General features: G+C 37.2%; 1 long non-coding RNA gene across 8 annotated transcripts in view; it reads left to right on the plus strand.

The window, feature by feature from the left end:
- The window catches only part of LOC146403381 (uncharacterized), a 479,111-nt gene that overhangs the window by 251,486 nt on the left and 203,577 nt on the right, over positions 1-24,048 (plus strand). The gene's annotated exons all lie outside the window — the stretch shown is intronic.

Consider the following 24,048-nt stretch of genomic DNA (forward strand, 5'->3'; position numbering starts at 1 on the left):
ATCATACTCTACCATTTTCTGAGGGCTGCAGCTTAAATACCCAGCCACGTTAAAACTCTTCGCAGATTGGCAGTGCCTCTTTTCTGATTACCCTGGCCGAATCCTCTTAACTGCCCTGGTGGCCTGGGACGTTGTCATACTTAGAAAAACTTTTACAGCCCCCTATAACTTATCTTTATTTTATACTGTTTTAGAACGTGTTTTTCCCATGTTTTGTAAGAAAATAAGCGCCACCTTGAAGTTCTTTAAAAACATTTTCCATGTTCTTACTTAAAAGTACTTTTAATAGAAATTACAGTGAAAATATTTTGTATAAAACTATTCTAATGGGCCTTTGCAGATAAGAAATCAAGATATTCATGAATAAATAAAAAATAGACTAAATTCGCATAAGCATACACATGTTATTATTCTGTTATATTTTCTTTTAATCAAACAAACCCTGTAGAGTTATGTATGTAGGGAAGTGTGTGTGTGTGTGTGTGTGTAAGAGAGAGAGAGACAGAGAGAGACAGAGAGAAGTATGGCAGAGAATGGGAATGCATACACACAATGTAGAAATACCTTATCGGATACTTTATGACATGTCTGATCCCTCTTGCTTTTGGCCGAAATCATAACAAAAAGATGAGAACTTTGGATTTTAATATTTTATTTTTTGGTTGAAATAACAAAGAGAAACTTAACAGAGGAAAAAATACTATGCTAAAGTTACTGAGATTTTATAAAATCTTTATGAATGTATTTATGTATGTGGATATGACTAATTGTATGTATATAATTTGTAGCAAAAGCTACTCTTGTTTCCTGTTTTGCCAAAACTGATCCAGTTGGTATATACTCCCAAAGAACAGCACTGAGGAAAAACATTTTCTATGTGTTAAAATCAGCTTTGAGCATAATCATTTTCTCCCTGATATCTGTGGGCTTATCGACTTCCTGTAGCCAGAGACGGGAAAAAGCCTCTTTCTTCATCCTCCACGCAGGACTGCACACTGCTTACACTTGCTCACCTACCCTGGTTTAAAAAAATAACAGAAAAAGAATAACTTCAGAAGTAAATACGTTTTGGTCATACACTGTTAGAAACTGTAATAAGGGACTGAAGAACTTGAATTTTTTTGTTTTGATTAATAGCAATATTTTATTAAGTAGCTATTTGTTCTAGGGTTGCTGGAAACTTTCTACAAAGTTACGTTTTGGTCCCTGTGTTTTTACTTAATTGTGGAGCTGTGGAATGTGCATAATTCATGGTTAGCATAACATATCTTAAGATATATTCATCATCATCATCATAAGATATATTCATGGTTATTAGAAGATAGATCCACTGAGATTGATGCTTTCTGTGAATAATCCAGACACTTAAGGCATTTGGGGCAACTTTTTAAGACAGCTGTCGTGGCATTTCAGTACAAAGTGGACTAGGTCTCAGAGAATTAAATTGCCTCTTGAAGTGGAACATATTTTTTCAATAACTAATATTGGCGTTAGAGTGTCAGGATCAACAGTGGCTTCATGCATTAAGTTGGGGGCAGATTAGGAAGCAGAGCTTGCAGGTTTCTTGTGTCTAGGTCTTCTGCATGGCAGAAAGTGACAGCAGCTGTTGGCTCATGGCAGGAAGCACCGCGGCAACCTCAGGGTAGTACTGAGTCCTGAGATACTGGGTTTTGTTACTTGTGGCATTTGTAGTGACCATGCTGGAGGAACATTTCCTACATAAATCTATGCAAGGATCATTTGAAAGGTGGAGGTCAGCATTCTAGCTAAATGCAGATAAAATTTCAGTTAATGTATACAGATATAAAATATGCATGGAGACAAGATGGTGTAGCAGAAAGATATTTCAGAATGAGTGCCTGATCTTCCCCAGCATTAAAATCCTAACTCTGGGTTCTCACAACTTGTGGTGACGTGTAGACTTTCAGTTACCCAGGAATTGGGGACTTTATGAATAGGCAATATACTGTCTTTAAGACACAAAGTATGAAAGTCGAAAGTTTTGGAAGAAGTAGTACTGGATGGCTTCCTGGAAGAAAGAAGTTATAAGGAGTGTTAACAGAAGGAATACAAAGTCTCTTGGTTCACAGACTGAAATCCATGATGCTCTAGGATCTTCACCATAGTTTCAGTGATCTGTTTTACTGCTCAGTGGGTATGTTGCTTAGTGAATATTGGTCTTGTTGCAAGGATAATGTCCTATTTGAGTCCAAAATAGCTCACACATCTCTCTTGTGTTTAGTAATAAATTGCCACTAACCATCAGGTAAAAGTTCATTTTACAGGATTCCAGATGGTGCATTTAACACCCTTTTTAAGGCTTCCTGTAACTAACTAATGTGTATAGTTAATGCAGATATAGCTGAATTCCAGTATACTTTAATTCTTATATGTAAGGTCTCCCCTCCATCTTGCCTCAGGTTTTTCCCTCTTGGGCATGTTTTTCTATTTTTTCTGAACCCAGAAGTTACCACTGGCAGGATTTCAGTCTCAGAATTCTGTCAGCCTTTAAAGATACAGCATTGTGGCTTTTGAAAAAAGTTATTTTAAAATAACTTTGAAGTTATTGATGACAGCAGTGTTTTACTTGTTCTCAGGTGTTCCCTAAATTCCAGCAGTGTTTCTTTCTCATTGAGGTGCTTAAGGAAAAGTTTGTCCTTCCCTTTGTTCCTTTAGGAAAGTACCTCTAGAATTTTATTTACCTTAGAGATTGTCTTGGGAAAATGAACGGTTGTTATGCCCTCTTTAGTCTTAGCAAATTAAATACTGTGTAGAAAGCAGAATAAGGGGTCATAAAATCAAGGGACGCAAAGATGATAAGCATCAAATCAGAGGAGCTAAATTTTTGCCACTAAAAATAAACCTTTGTTTGAAGCAGAACTTTGGAAGTATTTAGTTGACCTAGTAGGAAACAATGACATTCACTAGGGAGAAATTTGTTTTCTTTTTCTGAAATTAATTTATTAAATGAATGCATGTCTGTGAGTCAGTTGGGAAGGCATATTGGGAAAATCAAAAGTGCTACCACATAAACTGTCTAGGATTTGTTTATTTTGAATTTATATAGCCTCTTTTCTCCGGAGATTTGAAGACACTGTGCATAAAATTTTAAATCTTTTAAACAATAGACAATAAGTCGTAAAATGTGAGCCCCTGCCTGGAAAGGTTATAATCTCTAAGGCTTTTTAATGCACCCAGATATAAGCACTTTCAGTTATAAAGGAAAAATACTTAAAATATGAGCTTCTCACCTGGCTGAGTACCAAGAATGAGAGTTACTTTGTGTAAACCTTCATTCTTTCAGATTTAGGTCTGTTTTTTCCTACTTATTCTGACATTTGAAGTTAGGGGTTTAACCTCAAATATGAAGCATATTGTAAATTACTAGCTACTCTTTTATATTCTGGAGGGATTGAGAGTCAGAGCTGCTTGGGCCAATCGTTGAAATGTAATTTCCTCCAGGACCACGGTGGAAGAATGAATATTGGAGACAGCACAAGAGGATAAAGAGTTACCAGAAACACAGAAGTTAACGTTGTACCTCTGTGTGGGGTAATAAAAAGCCAATGAGTCAAAGCACTTCCCTCAAGGTTTTTTCCCTGAGATTTGAATGAAAAGAAAAGTCAAATGCTGGAAATAATGTGTAACACGTAGCAACTGTGCTACTAGTACTGGTAACACTATTGCTACCAGGTCAATGACAGAATATTTGAGTATAACATTTCTACATAGTTGATTTTTACAGGATTACTCACCTCCATGGAATAAAATATCTTGACACTATTTTTTCAATATTAAGAAGAGATATACATTTTAATAGGCTTGAAATTGGAACAGAGCTTTGAGAATGTTTTGTGAGACTTTTCAAAATCCAGTTTCTTTTAACTTAAAATTCCCACTGGTTTTCAAAATTGTCCTTTTGAAAACAGGAAGAATGTTCACGGCGGGATGGTGGTTAGTGACTTTTCACTGATAGTCACCATGCATGTATATTCAAAGGCGTCATGCAAAAATCCATATGGAAGTGAGAATGTGAAGAAAGAGGGGTGGAAAAGGGAGAGGACAGTGGAGGCTGACAGAGGTACCACTGTGGTACCCTCAGAAGAAGCACCATTACCCCCGGTGAGCACACAGTGATGAGCTGGCAGCTGGTACACTTTGCCCTCCTGCATCTCTCTTCCCTTGGACAGTGTTCCAAGCAGTCACGCACAGTTCCAAAGCCATGGACGCTGCGTTTCCACAGAGCTGTAGTTCCTGAAGTTCTTGCCCTGACCTGAAGCATGGGGAATGCACAGAGAGTACAAAAGACAGTCTTAAAAGGAATCATACCTTCTTGGCTTGTTGAGTTATTTGCGTACTATGAAGGATTTGTTCATTATTTTAAGCAATATTATGGCTTTAGCCATGTTTAAGAGAGAGAGTGGAAATTTTACCTATTTTGGTTAATTGATTGAGCCTGTATAATAGTTAATGAAATCCCATTTCCAGATACCAGTGCTGCAGTCTCAGGCTGCTTTTTAGCTTGTGATATGTGGAGAAAGAAAAGAACAGCTTGTTTTATTGGAAAGAAAGAAAAAAGCCTTTTAAGAATGGGAAAGCTGCAGAAGATGAAGCTCAGCCCTGATTATTTTGAACAGAAAGACCCAGTGATTTAAAAACCATAAATGCTGTCCTCTGAAATATACATCACATTAGATAAGCTTCCTTGGTAATAAGCATCAGTCACTGTTCAAGATTTTGACCGAATTATAGGCTATCGAGCCACAGTTTTAATTACAAGGAAGAAACTTAAGCAGATGAATAAGAAAGAGTCTAAACTATATTATTTTAGTCTTCTCTAAGTTAAAACTGTAAACCACTTTGCAGAATTGCCTTCTGACTGTGACTATTAAATATTAAAAAATCACTCACTGCAGTTCACTCACTGCATTTTTGGGCAGTTGGGGTGGTGAGTAGATTAGGGATCAACAGCAGTTGGGGTGTACGTGTTTGCCTATGTGTCTGTCTCTGTAGGCCGCTGAGGGGTGTATAGCTGTCCAGCTGGCAGAAACTTTACTATCTAGGAAATGAAAGAGTTAGCCTTTTTCAAATTTCTCCTTAAAATCATAATACTTGATGAGTACAGATTTGCCTAATAGAACTGTGAAATGATAATTCTTTAGTTAGGAGAATCCATCTAGAGCACAAAGTTGTAAAAGGAGAGTGCTTTTATTTTACTTTAATTTCATTTACATGGTTGCCGCTGTCAGAAAGTTGGATTGCTAAAAAATTGCAATGAGAATGCTGCAAGTATTGCTTCACAGATCTTCAAACGATATTTTCCTTATTTATTCATAAGTTTGACGGAATAAGTATTTGAATATCCAGGTTATGCTTATACTTGACAACTGTGTCAAAGGTGAAGGGAAAAACTAGCTTGAAAAACACCTGTGCAGGGCCTGATTATTGTAGAGAATGGCTGGGTCTGTTCAGAATCCTTATATCCTGACCAAGCACACAGCGCTTTGGAGACAGTTCTGGAAAAGGGGCCTTGTGGCTGCGTAGCCCTAAAGGTTTGTGATTTCCCTAATTTATCAGTGAGGAGATCTTACAATCATATGGGAATGGAGATACTTTTCCCATTAAGTTATTTTGTAGCATTGCTACTGAAAAAAAGCTTGAACAAAGATTGGGCAGAAGAATGTTGGTGGTGGTTATATCTTAAAGAAATAAAATTAGTACGTAAAGAGCTGTTTCTGCTAATTCAGAAGCTACATGTACTGTGATGGAGTCTCAGATAAAATTTTGTTTGGTGTTCTAATGAAGGATGTTATTATGAAGTTTTTCCAGCATCATTTTAGGATGTGTTGTTTCTCAGATTTAATTTTCCTTTATTCTTTTCATGAGTGGCTCAAATTTCAAAGATGAGACATGTCGCCAAATAATACACTAGGAGAAAGGAGGTTTGTATTTAATGTTCATTAACAAAATCAGGTCGACACAGGTCCTGATTCATATAGTCTAAAGGCTGCATATTAAATGCACCAAGTAAAAAGTACTATGTAAAAAAACAATATTATTTTCACAGAGCAAAATATCCTTTAATGAATGAATATAAATGAGAAAGGAATTTAGTATTCATACACTTTCCCTTTGAATTTCTTCAGGCTAGATGCAGCATAGATGCAGTTTTAAATTTTAGGATTTAAGTTTTTGAGGGTGCCAGAGATAGTCAGTATTTGCATCATTCCTCTACTTCATTTTCTGAATGGATGAGTGTGCTTAAACAAGAGGGAAAAAGTTTTTGCGGAAGAGGAGAATTCTAAGATCTAAGGTCCTCCAGTAATAAAGAGTAAATAATACAGAAAAATTTTATTGCCAATTTTGAAACTAAATAGAAATATGAGTGTGTCTCATGAAGACATATAGTTTATTTTATTTATAACTTCATTCATACATATGTATGATTAAATATATTTGTATATTTTATTATTTTTTGTGCATTTTTTACTTTATTTTATTTTTTGCTTTTTAGGGTTGCACCCACAGCATATGGAGGTTCCCAGGCTAGGGGCCAAATCACTGCTACAGCTACTGGCCTACACCACAGCCACAGCAACATCCAGATTCCAGCCACACCTGTGACCTATACCACAGCTCACAGCAATGCCAGATCCTTAACCCACTGAGCGAAGCCAGGGATTGAATCTGCAACCTCATGGTTCCTAGTTAGGTTCATTTCTGCTGAGCCGCAATGGGAACACCCTTATCATTTTTTCTTATATATCTGTACTATAGATTTAGCCTTACTAAAGGTAAAGTCCTGCAAACTTGGGAATGCTCGTCTGTTTCCTATACTACATTGTGTCAGTAAAATTTCATATTTTGCCTTTCGTGGGTGTGAAGACCTGACATATCTTCTGGAAGAAAATGGAGTGATAGGCCAATTGCATGACCAGCAGCTGTGCATCCTCCAGTTTCCGTAGATCCAATTTCCCTGCTTGACTGCTGCCAGCTTCATCCCTTTGTCAGGAAGTTCATTTTATTTTCAGGGCCACACAGTTCCCTTCAGTCAAATACAGCCACTGAAACAATCTAATCTATCCATAGGTAAAGGTTAAAGTGTATAGCTGTTCCCTTCAGAGATTCTGTTGGAGGCGTCAATAAGGTAGACTGTTGCAAATGGCTGGATACTGTGCACTGATGACTGCATTTCCTGAGCCACATGTGAGCAGTGGAAAGTGGGAGAGGCTCTCTGCTTCTCAGTGTGAGCGCTTGCTTGAAGATGTTCACATTTGCTAATGAAATGGTCCCCTCTGGGTTCAAGAAGTGGAAATGAGGAACCAAAAGGGCTTTCTTAAAGTGTTTCCATGAAAAGGGTATTACACTGGATATTAATATTAGTTACTGAGGCAGAAATCAGGTAGAGAGAGGAGAAACAGAGAAATGGCTTTTTCCTGGTGCTGTTTCTTCAGGATGCTGTTTGAATGCTTAGGAAGAAAGCCCCGCCAGTTACTGAGGAGGCAGCTGTAAACAGGGGAAGTGACAGATGTAATGAAAGTCTGAAGGCCTGTCCTAGAAGAGGTCCCAGCACTGGTTGTGTGAGCATTATTTACATAAAGGCAAACAGATGGATACGTTTGATCAAATTCTGTAGGGTCCCTACATCAGAATTCTGTTTGGCATTCTGAATCTGTAGTTACAAATGCATGCATTTCTAATGCTTTTATAGGAGCAGCTTCTATATCTTATTATTTTGTGTAACTTAAGTTGGCTGGAATAATGTTAAAATGGTGCTTTACTATTGAATGTAGCTGTTTCCATTCTGTTACTATTTATTATTGTGTTGTGATTTATTTCACTAGACACGCTATAAGACAATCGGAAGAGATAACTAAATTTGATAATGCATGCCATTTGGGGAGGAGACATGTTAAAGAACTTAATGAACAACACAGTTTTCACAGTAAAGTAGAAAATTATAATTCAGTTTTCAGGAACTGGAATCAATATGCTGTGTCAGCAGGGGGTGGGTGGTACTACTCCTCTTGGCTTAAACCGATTAGAATGAAAGTGGAAAATCAGTAAAGCCTCACAGTCCTGCCAGCCCACTTTCTGGAATATTAATATATGCCTCTAAATAATAAAATTCATTAAGTTTCTTTTCTTCTAATTTTTTGATTTATTATTATTATTATTTTTTGCCACTTAGCAGTCCTTGATTTGTTCATACCTTTTTGTACTCTCTGCTGAGTGATGTGTCCAGAGGTATTTGTATGTTATGCTGACAATTCATTTTGGAGACACAGCCATTGCTATGTGAGTTTTAAAAGAATTGTTATAATAGATTTACAACATAATAGTATTTCTTTTTTTTTTCTTTCTTTTTAGGGCCACATCTATGACATATGAAAGTTCCCAGGCTAGGGGTTGAATCAGAGCTGCAGCTGCCAGCCTGTGCCACAGCCACAGCAACGCCAGATCTGAGCCACATCTGCAACCTACACCACAGGTCACAGCAACACTGGATCCTTAACCCACTGAGTGAGGCTAGGGATTGAACCCACATCCTCGACGATACTAGTCGGGTTCGTAACCCACTGAGCCACAACAGGAATGCCTCATAATAGTGTATGTTAACTGATTTAACTGATGGCCAGTGCAACCACCTGAAGTTTCAAGTCACAAAAATTAAAAAGCTTTAACACGAACCTGAGCAATTTTACCTTGAAATGAGGGAAGCTTAACTCCATTCTAAGGCCTTGGTTGAGTCCTAGTTAAGTGATCACATGGATATATGTTTTTGTTAAGTTTGCAGAATGATCAGTATCACCATCTATTTGTATTCCAAATTCCTCTCCATCACTTTTCGCCTTTATGTATAGTGTTGGAATGACTCAGGCATTTGGGGATCATGTAAAGGAAAATTGATTTGGAGATACACCTTGTTTAGGTTGAGTGGGAAATAGTGACATTATCCAGTCACTTTCATCCATGGTTATGTCATTAGTAGCTGTCCCGTGATGGGAATGTGCTCGCCTGCCAGTGTAACTGCAAGTTTTAGGAACCATGTTAGGAACAGCTCTCTGTCACCAGATATTGGGAGTATGTAGGTCCTGGAAGAGAAACTGGGTTTGAAGGTATGGCACCAGAGGCTATTCTGTGGAAAAATTTTCCAAATCCTATGATCCCATAAGAAACTTGATAAGGGTTTTCAAGAATTTGGTATAGCCCCCAAATTCTCCCTTGCCTTAATAAAAACAAACTGTAAAGATGAAAGACTCTTTTTTCATGATTGTCTCTGACAAGGACAACAATAAAATTCTATCAACTATGCCATTGGAAAGATTAAACTGTCTTTCTCTTCTGTCTGTAAGTCTCTCTATGAAAGGCTTTCTGTAAAATTCTACTCTGTACATAAAATTCCATATGTGAAATTATGGTTAAAATGAAGAGATCATAATTTTGTATATCTTTAAAGAAGGCATCCAAAATCATGTAGGTTTCAGGCCTCACAAAATTTATATCCTCCCCTTAAAGACACATCTGCAACAGTTGGATAAATGGTACATATCTAGTGATCATTATATTGGTTTAAAATTGTGATGAATCAACCACATCCTTGGATATTCTGTAAGTGTTGAAAAGCATGACTTGCCACATGACTAGGGATTTGTTTGAATTAATAGAGTATCCTAAGTGTGATTCTGAATGTTTTTTTTAAAATCCTGGCCAAAATTTTATTTATGCAACTTTAGTTGGTTTTTCAAGTAATGAAGCCTCAAGTGTTAGTTTCCTTTTTAGTCAAAATCCATAGAAAAATATCCATTTTTTCACCCATAATGTAATCCCTCGGTTTGTTAAGATTGAATACTATTGATAAGATTGATGTCAGTGATTCTGATCCTAGACTGTCATTGATCTTGGTACCCCATCTCCATTGCTTACTTCTGACTCAGATAAGAATTGGAAACAACTGTATTTGAAATGCAAGAAGCTCTGAACACCTTTTTTTGACCTTAGTTCCAATCCTTACTTGCACCTCTCACTTAGATTTCTTTAGTCGTCAGTCTATCATAGTGCCTAGGTCAGAGCAGGCTCTCCCTAAAAGTTTGTTGGATGAATTATAGTATTTATGTGTTATTTCTGGCTTCCTCTTCACTCCACCACTGGCAGCTATAGGGCATATTCATCTCCATTTTTTTCCAACAACCATCCTAGTGTCTTTCTTATGGTGACACTAAATACTTGTGGTGGTGGAGGTGGTGTTACTGTCCTAAAAAATCAGACTCTAACCAGTCAACAATATGGTGGTAACATTTTGCTGTTTTGATAAATATACTCCTTGTGACCTCACTCCCCAATTCTGTGTATTGTCCATTAAACCACATTGAATCTCTATTAAAATATATACAAGTGTGCTATACTAGTAACTTAGAAATTATTGCACCTGGACTCAAATTTTGGGCATCATTTTCTTGTATTTCTTGCTTCTGTTTTCTGTTCCTGTATGCACACTTTATGTGAATAAGACGAACATTAGCAGATTTATCTACATCTCTTCATTTCTATTCTACAGCAATATCTCCTTAGAGTAATATCTGAAGTTATAGTAATTTTCTTCATATCAGAGACTTTCTAACTATGTTAATGGAAGTTAGACTGGTTGCGGAGACATTCGTGAGAACTACCTATGCTGTAACATTTAAACAATTTATTTGATCTCTCTTTAGCTTACCTGCTCATGCCTTTGGAACATTGATGTTGACCTTATTGGAACTTTTTCTATAATCATGCTAAGTCCTTCAATAAACTCTAACAGAAAATGACATTTAAATTTCTAAGTGATTTGTTAACTCTTTAAATACTTTGCGATGTGCCGTGTCCATCTTAGAAAAGAGATACTCTTTGACACTATTTTCATGGATTATGTCCTTGAATGCCCAATGCTTAATGACTTCAGATTTTTAAAAAAGAATAAAAGAAGAAGAATGAAAGTATCAACATGAGATAATACTAACATTGCCTATTGCCTGATAAAAAGTGAGGAATGATCTTTGAGGACAGCAGGGTCCAATAAAAGTTCATTAGCCATTGAACTGCCATCCTGCTTTTCAAAGCAGCCATATGACTTTAGCCTTGTGTCTGGGCTTCACTTTCCTCACATGTAAAAATCAGGAAATGCATTACCTCTGTTTCTTCACCTGGCCTACTCCGGATCATCCTTTAAGATTCACTTCATTCGTCCTTTTGTTTGGAAAGTTACTGCTGACTCCCAGGGGAGGCTTGGCCCCTCGCCTGTGTATACTTATTCCATCAAAGCCCTTATGGCACTCTGTTGAAATTATTTATTTATTGCTTTCTCTCCCCCTTTAAAGCAGGAGTCCCTCAGGGCCATGGAACCAACTTCGTACCACCAGTGTAAGGCCTGAGTGGAATGCATAAAAGCAAATTAATTAAAAAGACAAACTGATTCTTGTTCCACCTCTGAACCTGGATTCAACACCAACTGGTTATATAGTCTTAGCTAAGTTGCTTAATTTACCTAGGTGTTTGTTTCCTCCCGTGGAACAAGAATAATAATGGCTGCCTCATCAGTGTTATTGTCAGAATAAGCTAACTAGTAAGTAATATTTGTTAAGCTCCTAACAAAGTGCCTGGCCTATAGAAAGCACTCAGTTAATGCTATTACTATTATTATTATTAGCCAAATACATTTTGTTGAAATAAACTTATTATGTGATTTTTTTAAGGTATAGTGATTCCATTATATTTACTGACTAAGAAATAAAAACAGATCCTTTTAACTTTCTGAATTTAGATATGGGACAAAATGGCCATCTTTTTTATTTTGATTTTTTTTTATTTTTTAAAGTTTTATTGAAGTATAGTTGATTTACAATGTTGTGATAATTTCTGCTGCACAACAGAGTGATTCAGTTATACATATACGTGTATTCATTGTTTTTCAGATTCTTTCCCCAAATAGGTTATCACAGAATATTGAGTAGAGTTCCCAGTGCTATACAGCAGGTCCCCATTGACCATCCGTTCCAAATACAATAGTATGCATATGGCAAAATGGCCATCTTTTAAAAGAGTATGCTTATCGTTGCTTGTGTGCACTGTTAAGAACTGTGAATGGTCTGAGATTTTTACCCTGCTTGCCAGCTAATACATCAGCCTACCACAGTTTCACAGATATTGGCAGAAGACATCAAAATTCTGGATCAGAGACTTACAGCAATAATAATAGCCAAAGTATTAGCATTTATACCAGTTCCCTGAACCTTAATTCCCACGTGGTGATTCAGAGAGAGCCTGGTGATGCTTATACTTAAGGGGGAGAAAACCTGAGCTTAGGGAACCTGATTCTTTTATATCAGGCAGTAATCATGCCTAACCTTTCCCACTATGTAGACATTGTCCCTGTTAGTGAACAGTAGACTTTTGCCCTCCCCTTTGCCCTGGAGGGAGACACTACCTCTGTCATCTATACAAATATCTTGGAAAAGGTAGTTCTGAAGAAAGCTAGCTTGCCTTCACTTGTGAGAAGAGAACACGAACACAAAAGATCCATAGAAAATGGTCTTTTAACATGAAAATTTATATTTCTAAAAGGTGGTTTTGTAGCCATCTCCAGATTCTCAATGGGATATGTGAATTAAAAAAAGTTAAGTTTCTAAATCCCTAGTTCATTGTTCAAGTGCTTACATATCTGAAGACACCAAAAGGTAAAGGCTAAGAATGCAAAATACTACATAGGAAAGAGTGTGGTGCATCTTTATAATTGAGACAACTTGCTGCCTCAGAATCAGGGCTTTTACTTGACTCACTTTTTTTTTTAATTTAAAAAAAATTATTTTTATGGCCACACCTACAGCATATGGAAGTTCCTGGGCCAGGGGTTGAATTGAAGCTGTAGCTGCCCACCTACACTACAGGCATGCCAACATGGGATCCGAGCTGCATATGCAATGCAACCTATGCTGTAGCTTGCAGCAATGCTGGATGCTTAATCTACTGAGACAGGCCAGGGATCAAACTTGTATCTTCACAGAGACAATGTAGCATCCTTAACCTGCTGAGCCATGGTGGGAACTCTTACCTGGCTCATACGAAGAGTGGAACTCAGTCCAGAGAAAGTCCCCTGGACCCTATCCATAGGAAATGGAGTTGAGAGCCTTTGCTTCAGGGAAGAATGTAACAGGGCAAAGGCAAAGAGTGACAGCCTTCTCTGCAAAGAGAGTATTTTGACTTACGGTAATGCTTATGGAAATAGTTTGAGCACATAAAAAGATAACCAAATTCATTTTTAAGATTGGGTGTGCATTGTGGTGAATTTTTTTAATGTTAAGCTGTATGTAACAGGAAAGTCAAAGGTTACTCCCTTAACTGAAATAAATTTCCATTTTTATTTCCTATCATTGAAATGTGTGCTTCTGACTTTGCCCATTTGCTTTGCTTTGTTTTCAACATTCTTATAAGCAAAGTGTTATAAATACCATGACGAATTATTTTATGATCCATTTATCTCAGTAATGGTGACCTCTGTCACTTGAACCACTGTTCAACATATTGCCAGACAGCAAAGATTAAGGCACAGGGCATTTTGTGGAATTAGTGACTACCCAAGAGCTGATAGCCTAATGCCAAACCAGTCATTAGCACTCAGCAAATGTTACAATCTGAAAGCATTATTATGATTATGTAACAAAAATAAAGAGACCAATGGCTTAAGTAAAAACACTGCTAAACCAAGGTTTCTCAACCTCAGCACTATTTATATTTTGGATTGGATAGTTCTTTGTGGTGGGAGCTATTCTGTGTACTACAAGATATTTAGAAGCATCCTTGGCTTTTATGTATTAGATATCAATAGTACCCCACCCCCCAAATGTGAAAATCAGAAGTGCCTGCAGACATTCCCCAGGGGGCAAAAGCACCTTCAGTTGAGAATCACTGTGTTGTTTCCATTTTTTTAAAATGGGAACATCTATCAATGAATAAGAAGGTAGAGTGTAGCATAATCTTGGTAAACGTTCACAGCCACAGAAGGAAATTAATGCTTCCAGACTTTGAAGGATTTCAAAATGACCTCTCCGCCAGTTCTGAAAAGTACTGTATGTGCACCGTTGCAGAACGTGGTGGAAAGGAGAGAAGGCCGGACTTGGGTTCTTGCCTTTTTCATGTGGCCACGGGGGTCACGTCATAATTTTTCTGAGTTTTTTTTTTTTAATCTGTAGGAGAGGGATCATCCCCTGTCATACTTTCCTTTAAGAATCACGGTGAGGACCAGATCTGATAGTTTAAATGAAAATGCCTTGAAAAGGCTAAAGAGCTCTGTAATTGTTAGGATGAGAAAAAGTAAAATGATTTCGTTTAAAGAATTTCTTGAAAAATTTAGAGCATTCCTGAAATAACTAGAGGAACCCCAGGGCATCACAAAAAAGGATTTGAGAATCACTTCTTTTGAAGCTGCCCTTTAGCCCTGCTTAGCTCAGTTTTCTGTGTTCTTGGTTGCCATGTGCTGAGTGGCTGTGACAGAAGGCACGGTTGAAGGAGTAGTGGAAAGTCTTGGCTGACAGCAGCAAGGAAGCAACACTCAAGTGTTCAAAAAGCATAAGTACTTTGTTCATGCTTCTTCAGGATCCAAGAAGTTCTATGAATTGAGTAACTAGAGATTTTAAAGGGGAGAAAATAAAATTAATGTTGTAAATTTATTCAAAATGGATATTGCTGATGCAAGTATCCATATACCTGATTTATGATATGATGTGTCTTTTACTGACTAAAAATACTTTCTGAGTTGTATTTAATAGCTTTATCTTGGGTCAAAAATGAATATCCTTTATCTGATGCTAAAACCTTTTTTTGTAATGCAGAATTGCCACAGACTTTTCCCCCTTTTAAATATTCAGTGCTAGCCTTCCTTGCCTGAAATTGTATGAAAACATATGCCTGAACTCTGAGAAATAGAATAATTTAGTTTCAGGTTAGAATGGATTTTAAAAGCTGGATGATCCCGCACACCATTCCACTCAGAAATTCTCTTCTCAGACCTCTGCAGGATGTTCCAGCTTGATCTGCTACACCCTTTTTCAGTATAGGATATATTTGGAAGGTTTTGCAGATGAGAAAACTGAGGCGTAGACAGGTTAAATGACTGTGTTGAAGCTTACCTGAATAGTAAGTATCAAAGCCAGAAGGTGACCCATTCTTCCTGAATCCAGCCCTTGCTTAAACTCTAAATTCTTTAGCTTCCTTCCATCAATCCTGTAGCTAGAGAACTCATTAAAAAAAGTTTTTCAAAATGCACTGAAATCTACCGTGTCGTAACCCTGCCATCAAAGCAAAAACAAAACATAAACAATACTTCGTTCTCATGTGGAGCATGAGATGATATATCTAGTTTATACTTTTCCAAGTTTCAGTCCTTCAGATATTGGCTTGAACTTAATGATTGGCCTCCTCTCTTACTCTTATGTTTGATCTTTGTAGGGTTGAATGTATCTTTTGCTCCTAATTGTACCTGTTATAGCACAGTTTTCATACCTACTGTGTTCCTGATTGACTGTTTAGTCATCCAGTTCACTATCTTTTGGATAGAAAAGAGTTCTGGAACCAGTATCTGAAATATTGCCTTGTCATTGAGCATTTGATATATCTAACTTTGGTTTGAACACTCTACAATTATTAAATGTATTCTTTTTTCCATTGCTTGTCTTTTTTTTTTTTTTTTTTATAATTCTTTTTGACTCCCCTGTGGCATATGGAGTTCCTGGGCCAGGGATCAGATCTGAACTTCAGTTGCAATGTAGGCCACACCTGTGGCTATTCCAGAGATTCTTCAACCCACTGTGCTGGGCCAGGGATGGTACCTGTGTCCCAGTGCTCCAGAGATGCCACCAATCCCATTGCACCACAGCAGGAACACCTTTGCTTACATTGTGATTTCTTTTTTTTTTTTTTTTTTTTGTCTTTTTTGTTGTTGTTGTTGTTGTTGCTATCTCTTGGGCCGCTTCCACGGCATATGGAGGTTCCCAGGCTAGAGGTTGAATCGGAGCTGTAGCCACCAGCCTACGCCAGAGCCACAGCAACGCAGAATCCCAGCCGCGTCTGCAACCTACACCACAGCTCACAGCAACGCCGGATCGTTAACCCACTGAGCAGGGGCAGGGACCAAACCCGCGACCTCATGGTTCCTAGTCGGATTCGTTAACCACTGCGCCACGACGGGAACTCCTACATTGTGATTTCTGCCATTAAAAATTACAAAGACTTGTGAACTATCTTTGAAACATATGTTTTCATCTAGATATTTTTATAAACAAAACATTATATTAAAGTAGGCTAAAGTTTCAGTGTGGATTTAAATCCCTTATTTCGACTTTGTGATCTTTTTATGTTTAAAATTTCTTCACAGATTAGAGTTCAGATTTGATAAGTATGTCTTCATCCAGCTATATGATTACTGCATAATTATTCAAGTGTTTTGAGTAAGATAAAATCATAAATATTATTTGTATCCTTTCCCATTAATTATTAAGCACATGTCTGTTTCAGGGAAATTTAATCTATATGTTTGATTCATAGTCCCATAATTTTTCAAAGTGTAATTTTGTAAGAGCCATCTAACATCAGTCATTTTTATGGGTGTGGGGGTGTGTGTGTGTGTGCTTATGTGTGTATGCATTCCTAACATCAGAAGATCATGTTTTGTTATGAATAAACAAATGCCTACATGTTAAACATGTCTTATCTAAGCCATAAACTTGGTTAACCCATCTCTGCTGTCTACCATTGGAAAAATGTATTTTCGTGATAGACTGGACCACCTCCTTAAAATAGACTGGCCAGATTCCCAAAATGTTAGGCACTGAGCTAGAATTTTTAGGAGCAGTAGTAGGTCTCCAGTACTCCTTCATTGACTCATGGATTAAGACAAGTCAGTAAAAAAATGATATAAATAAGCAATTGACAAAAGATATAGAATGCTTAGATTGTCTGGTACATGAATACATGATGACTATTTTATCTAGGGAGTCATACTTCAGGCATGGACAACATTGGACCAACATTCTGGGCTCCATACATTTTGCCCTTTACTTTTTTTTTGGCCATACTTGCGTTATGCAGAAGTTCCGGGCCAGAGATTGAACCCATACACAGCAGTGACCTGAGTCACAGCAGTGACATGCAAGATCCTTAATTTGTGAGCAACTAGGGAACTCCTAGGCTCTATGCTTTTGAAAATGTCTTATAGTTTAGGTGGCCTTGACTTGCTTCAAAGGAACTATAAGTAAGTGATGAATAATGATTCTGCCAGCAAGTGTTAATAAAGTAAAATAAAATAAACACTCGTTATGGTCAGCAGGAAGACAGAAACCACTGTGATTATTTTAGAAAGGGGCATGTAATATTGGAAAATCATTACACATTAACAATAATAAATTGTAAAAGAGTGACCTGGAGGTCAGGAGCAGGAAGAAGTTACTACCACCCTTATGCTGGAGACAAAGGGAGGAGGGAATTTACCAGGGTCACTGGATGGAAGCTAGAACCCTGGGGATCTGTCTGGCAGGAGGTGGAGCGAGGTAAAGATGGAGCTTCTGCCTGAGACACCTGGCAAAGGAGAGAAAGAGAGGGAGAAATTCAAACAGCAGAAGGATGTTAGGTGTTGAACCTTGGAGATGATGGATGGGCGTTTGTTTTACTGAAGTCTCTATTTTTAATATATCATTGTCTATAATAAAATGTTTTTTAAAAGTAAATGAAAGAGAGGGAGATAGAGGGTCTGAGACGCATAAGAACATGCACAAGCCCACGTCCAGGACCACGCACCACCTCACTCCAGTCCCCTCCCAGTCGCTGACCTCACCTCAAAGCCAACTAGTTGCCTGGGGACCTGGGAAACTTGGCCCACAGGGGTCAGTCCAGGTCAGAGGTCAGCAGAGCAGGAGGTGAACAAAGAACAGATCCAAGGCAAAGAGCCTGGCAGACCCTCACCCAGGACAAATGAAGCAGGGACTCTCCTCCTGCATGAAGTTCTAGTCCTGATTGGAACTTCCTGTTGCCCTCTCTGCCTTTCTGAACCCCTCAGAAGTTACCCTCTATGTAAACCTAATTTTGTTGCTCTAAAGGGTATTGGGGGAGTTCCTTGGTGGCTCAGTGGGTTAAGGATCTAGTATTGTCACTTCTGTGGCATAGGTTCAGTCCCTTGCCCAGGAACTTCCTCATTCCACAGGCGCAGGCAAAAAAAAAAAAAAAAAAAAAAAAAAAAAAAGTGTGTTTGGGGACACACAGTGTAATTATTTGACCTCACCTCTGCCGCACTGAGCCTTTGAATACTGAAGTGTCCATACAACACACCTAGCTTTTTACGCACTTCCCGCATTCTTCCATTTACCTGCGTTATACATAGTAGACTGCACAAGCATTGATACCTTTCAAACTCCAGATTAGCTGGAATATTCATGGTTTTTGTTTGAAACTCTTACCTTGTATAGAGAGTGAGGAATTGGGCGAGGAATGGTGATGATGAGAACTTGGACTGTTCCATGGTAATACTCTACAGCACACATTTATTGGATTTAGTTGATACAGAAAAAAATTCACAAGTTTTTATGTGTCCAACTATGAAAACTGGAAATTAAAACAAGACATAGCAAAATGGGAGTATGCTTGTTATGTAATTATTGGAATTAATACATAAAATATTGGAATCCATCTGTATTATTTTTATAATAAAATAAGTGGGTAGTAGGTTCTCCAAAATCTTTAACTCTAAAAAAATGGGGTTTAATACTAGAAATAATACTTTTCTAACCAAAAAAAATCCAGTCTCTTCCAAGACCATCCTGTTTTCTGAATTGTCCACCTAAAGGGCTTCTTCACTAATTAATACAAAGGCACTTTATGTGTTAGCAATAGGCCTGATCTTCCAACACTGACCAGGGGAAATATTGCCAGGAGAAGTTTCATTGCCTTCTCTGAAGGATGAGTTTGATGTTTAGTATCCATATTGGGTTTCCGAGAGGCCCCTGTGAAGGCTTATCTTGGCTTTGAACAGGACAGAGCTACCTGCTGGTTTTAGATTTTCAGGTTTGCCTATTGGCATTTAGGCCAAGAATATTTATCTTTACCATTTCTTGTTAATACTGGCTAATAGTATAACCTTTAATTATATTAAGATAAAGATGGGGATTAGAAACAGTATTTCTGTTCTCAAATGGTTATTAAGACTCTGGCATGGCCTCAGTGTACATGTACCAATGTATCTTCATACTAATATACAAACTAGTATTCATGTGTTTTTTTGTTTGTTTTTTTTGTCTCGTCATTTTTTTAGGGTCACACCTATGGCATATGGAGGTTCCCAGGCTAGAGGCTGAATTGAGCTGCAGCTGCCAGCCTACGCCACAGCCACAGCAACGCAGGATCTGAGCCGTGTCTGTGACTTATATCATAGCTCACGGCAACGCCAGATCCTTAACCCACTGAGCAAGGCCAGGGATCGAACCCACGTCCTTATGGATACTAGTCAGATTCGTTAACCACTGAGCTACGATGGAACTCTTAGTATTCGTGTATTTTACAGGAGCTGAAGTATTTTAATAACTTAGTTTTAAAAACTGGTGTAAGTCCCAAATTTAATTTTTTTAAATACAGTTTGACTTATTTATACAAAGGCAAAGCCAGCAACATATTGAAGAACTGATTTTTCAATTGGGTCAAAGTGGATGGGTTTTAAGGAGTGGACGGCAGTATTACGCAGCAGTGATGCAGCAAGGTCTGGCACTACACTGAGTCAAGCTCTGATCTAGCACAGCCTTAAGTAACAATACAATTTCCTAACCTTCCTGTGGCTTGTGCTGTGAAATGTGCCAGCCTATAGAGGTTTCTGTGAAGATCCAAGGGTCCTGGATCTTAGAATGGTACATGGTAGAGTGCACAAAACTCCCTCTTATTAAAGCTCATTTTTCATTAAAAGATATTCAACTTTTTCTTAAGCTGTCATTCATTTTCATGTTTAAGTTAGTTAATGCTTTTTTCCACCTAGGCTTTCTTACCCCATTCCTTCTTTCCTTATTAGCCTCTTCTCGCTCTATCCTTATGTCCAATGTAATTCTTGTGTCATTTTGAGATAAAAGTTTTTGCTATTAAATATCTGAGGGTATGTAGATGTTTTATGAGATGCTTTTTATTTTTCATTTGTATATTCCTCATTTACTTCTTTTCCTCATGTCCCTAGAAATATCCTGCTTATTGATCATGTATATTCTCTTTGTCTGAGGCAGGTGATACTAGAAAACAGCAACATGGCAAAGTGCAGTGGAATTAAGATTTGGCTATGTATCTCTGTAATGCCTCCCACTTTAAAAATTCTTTGAATCCCTGAAATTGAAAAAGCAGACATTTGAATAAGTGATACATTTGAAATCATATAGGAACACAGTTTTTCCTGGACCTCCTTTTTTGGGGTGTGTGTATGTGTACGTGTGTGTGTTGATTCAACATGTGTATATTTTCTCTTTTCCCCATCTGGCATCTGCTTTAGCACCAGCCTAGCTAGCTGTTGTATCAAGAGGACTTTAGCCTTTTCACTATGAAAGAGAAAGAAATGAAATAATAAAAAAAAGTCCTTCCACCATCCCCCACCTTACTTTTTGTTTAGTTGTTTCCAAGCAAGTTTCTTGCCATTTACCTTTGCATTTGCATTGCTTATTGATTGGCAATTTTAAAATTGTTTATTGTGCTCTTTTGTTTCACTGTTCAAGAGCTAAAACAAAAGCTACCAGGCCCTGCGAGGTACACATTTGCATGCGGTGAGCGTTGCCCGAGGAAAAAGTAATTGCTAATGCATATTTATGTGGCACAAATTTGCCATTTGTTTATGCATAAAATTATCAATAGTGCAGGGCGGCCCAGCCGTAGAAAATGGTGACCTTTTTAGCTTAATAAATAGAAATCAGCTGTTATTGTGAAGAGATCAGCCATTTATTCTGTGTTGAGGGACATTGCCGGGAAAATGCAGATTGGGGCTGGCAATATCATTAAATGGAAGGCCAATGACCCTTTCGGTAGAGTCTATTATACTTTATCTAATAGGGGATAAATGACTCTGGTTGGCAAATGGAATAAAGAACAACAGTTTTTTTTTCTTTTTTCTTTTGTAGTTTTATAACTCTATGGATTTTAAGCCAGTAAAACTGAACAGGAAAACTCATGCTGACCTGTTGCTAGAATTCTCTCAAAAAATATATTTTAAAGTTGCTTTCCCTATCTGTTATTCTCTGATTCTTGCACTTTGTACCCATTGAAACAAAAAGTGAGTCGAATACTATTTTTCCAGGAAAATAAGTCTTCCTTTAGTTCTTAGCATTTTTTTTTCTATTTTTTCCTTTTTGGCCATATTTTTATCTTTGCATTGCATGTATCTTTGCATTTTTACAGGGCTATTCTGTTTGTCATCTTAAAAAATATTAATCATAGATGTTCTTAAAATAAAGTTACCAATAGATTGTAAACCGAAGTTTTCTTTTTAAAACTAAGCATAATACTTTCTGAGGGAAAGGATGGCTTGTGAAAGTAAGTGTGTGGCTTCTTAGGATTAAAAAAAAAATATGTAAATATAAAACTTTCTCATCAGCATATTTTCTTGATATGTAATTAAAAAGATAGTCACTTTGTCTTTTTTGGTTGTTTCACTGTGATGAAATGCCCTCAGTCTTCCCAGAGCTCGTCTTTGACAATGGTTTAATGTGATCTCACACCAACTACATTTATTTGGCTAGTATCTCTTTCGTATGCTAGTGAGCATTTAGGGTTTTATTGGGCTTCCTAAATCATTATAGAATTCACTGTTAAGTGGAAGTTATGTTTGTTTTTTCAATATTGTAATATTTGATGCACCGAAAATTTTATGGAAGTTATGAAACAAGAGACACTGTAAATGCACCTCAGAACATGGGAATCTCTTGGAAACCACCTGCATGCTCCTTTCTGGTTGCGTTTCCTTAAAACCAGTGCATTGCACCAGATTTGAAGTTTCTGCAGTGGTGGATTTGCAGCCACCAAGCTTTCCCTCATGCTACACTCTAGTATGACAGTGCATTCTGCAGCATGTCACCAGCGTGACTGAGTAACCTTTCACTGGCAGAAATGGGTCTGTTACTCCTTTTTAAAGTAGAGGGTGTAAATAAGATTCAGACACTAGGGTGCATTAGTCCATAAAATGAATATATTTTTTATGTCATTTATAAGGTATTGATTTTAGGTCCATTAGATTCACAGTCCCTGCTGGAAGAAAAAACAATGATTTAATGGGTAGGTTGGAATTCCAGAAGGAAGAGCAGAAGTGATTAACCCCTTTTTCCTCAACTCCCTGGCCCTGTTATTATAATACTGTCAAGTTGCTGAGAAGAGGCCATGGGGGAAAGGGACATTTTTATCATCTATCTTTCCTGAACTTTACAATGGATCACAAAACACATTTCAGCTGGATTATTATTGTGTCTCTGGATGTGATAGAACAGATCGTTTTCAGTTGATAAGAATTACCAAAATTATTTTTTGTAAGGTTGATGAATATATTTTATATATTTTTAAGTTGATGAATATATTTTATTGTTACAAAACCCAGAGCATATTTAATTTAGAGAGTCTTAGTAATTTAAGATATTATTTAGGGAGATTACAGGATATGAAGTAATAAAGCTTAGATTTTTTTTTTTAATAAAAGGATCCTTTTTCAACTCTAAGAAAGGAAAGTTCATCCTGATATCAGTTATACCCTTTCTTAAGTAAGTTTTAAGTCATCCTTGTGAGAATGGCCGCCATAATTTTTAAAATAGGGTTTTACTGTTCCATAAATAAATAGAAAATTATTGCTGTATATAAATCTCTCCTGATAAGATGACTGAAATATCGCTTCACTTCTAAATTTGGATGTAGAGCAGTCATAGTAATTCTAGTCAATTTCATCCAACTAATGTTACTACCACCTGAAAGGAATTTTCTCTTAGGCTGTTTTGGCAGTTACATCTTCATTATTATAGCTGAAAAAAAAAATCCTAATTGCAATATAGGTAGGAAAATTTTTAAGAATTCCAAATATCATTCTAATCTTTTGACATACTGGTAAGTCATGGTGGAAGAAAAATATGCCAACTGAAATCTGACTATCTTAAACTTGACCTGATGTTGAGATTATGATATCAACAAACATTTTTTCAAATTTCATATTTTAATTCAAGTTTTTCAAGTTCTGTGACAAAAATATAAAAATACAGGCTCCCTCTTGTGGGTAAAATTACCACCCGTGTATTTCCATGTTGCCCACACATAGGCTATGGCAAATTTATTTCATTTCATTTTAAGTAAATTTTACTTTGGCAGTCTCTATATAATTGGTCTGATGTGCAATTTCACTTAACTGAAAAAAGTAGAAATTGGGATGCCTTTTAATTAAATTTTTTAATGAAAATAAACAAGTTTTTTAAAAGAATTGACAGACTGTATGTAGACAACTTTTATTTTACTGCAGTAGCATTATTTCTGATGTTTGAGATTATTAATAACTTTTCTCAGTTTTAAAATACTTTCCAGTGGAGTAATTAGTGAATTAATGAAATAATGTAGAATCTTCTCTGTCAGTGCGATGATTTCTGTGATTATTAACAAAAGATCTGATATTGGAAGTAAAATCCCTCCACCGCCCCCCCAGTCATGCTCCAGATGGATAACAATATGATAATAAAACTACTCCTAATACCATAAACCTTTTGATCAAAACTGTGAATCATCAATGGCATAATAAGAATGACACTGAAGAATTACTCACTTTTCTATAAATTGAACTGATAGGGAGGAGCCTGAGCTGGCACCAAGCCTGTGACTGCCACCGCACACTGGTTTGCTGCTTTCAAAAGTCTGTTCTTGGGAATTTCAACTGATGGCCAGAGGCCATTTTTGTCTAGCCTAGGGAGCTGGTAACAAAGCCAGGGTCCTGCTCACTCTAGAAAGAGGCAAGAGAAATATTTTTGAAGTTTGGCTGGGCAGTGCAGT

This window comes from Sus scrofa, chromosome 5 (genome assembly GCF_054392235.1).
Source record: "Sus scrofa isolate SSC_HxYL_T2T_F1_AM1 chromosome 5, Sscrofa_HxYL_maternal_Yorkshire_Landrace_v2.0, whole genome shotgun sequence".
NCBI lineage: Eukaryota > Metazoa > Chordata > Mammalia > Artiodactyla > Suidae > Sus > Sus scrofa.